Source organism: Ceratina calcarata, unplaced genomic scaffold (assembly GCF_001652005.2).
Source record: "Ceratina calcarata isolate Rehan_Ccalc_2016 unplaced genomic scaffold, ASM165200v1 scaffold14457, whole genome shotgun sequence".
Taxonomy (NCBI): Eukaryota; Metazoa; Arthropoda; class Insecta; order Hymenoptera; family Apidae; genus Ceratina; species Ceratina calcarata.
The window spans coordinates 1-412 of record NW_017135617.1 but is presented as its reverse complement, the minus strand read 5'-3'; the positions used below and the strand labels follow the sequence as shown (position 1 = coordinate 412).

General features: G+C 37.4%; 1 long non-coding RNA gene across 1 annotated transcript; it reads right to left on the bottom strand.

The window, feature by feature from the left end:
• LOC108630953 (uncharacterized) lies at positions 1–412 on the bottom strand. Its single transcript, XR_001916904.1, has 3 exons — positions 396–412; positions 96–324; positions 1–24 (listed from the first exon to the last, which is right to left on the bottom strand). It is a non-coding gene; the product is annotated as an uncharacterized LOC108630953 (long non-coding RNA).

The following is a 412-nucleotide window of genomic DNA, read 5'->3' as shown; positions in this document are numbered from 1 at the left end:
GAAATTCGTGTGTATTCTTTCGTGCTACATGGGAAGAAATTGTAATTCTCATAAAGTAAATACGAATTAGACTGTTAATTAAACTAGGTACGTACCTTCGCTAACGAAAAAATTAGCGAAGTACTGGGACGCTTTGATCGCGTTCTTTCCATGCGGTATATTTCCACCGATGATCCATTCATACAAATTCTTCTCTGGATGAAATTGCAATCCGTAGAACGGATAGGTAACGTGTTCTAACGACGAAATAAATTTGGTTTCGGACAGATCCCAGTTGGTTGATAGTATTCGAAACTTGTCGTTTATCCCAACTTTTTTCAAGGCCTGTATCAAATCACTCTATAAGCATTAGGACTTCCAAAGATGTATCAGAGATGTAGAATTAACGTGCATACATTCTTGGTAACGCAAA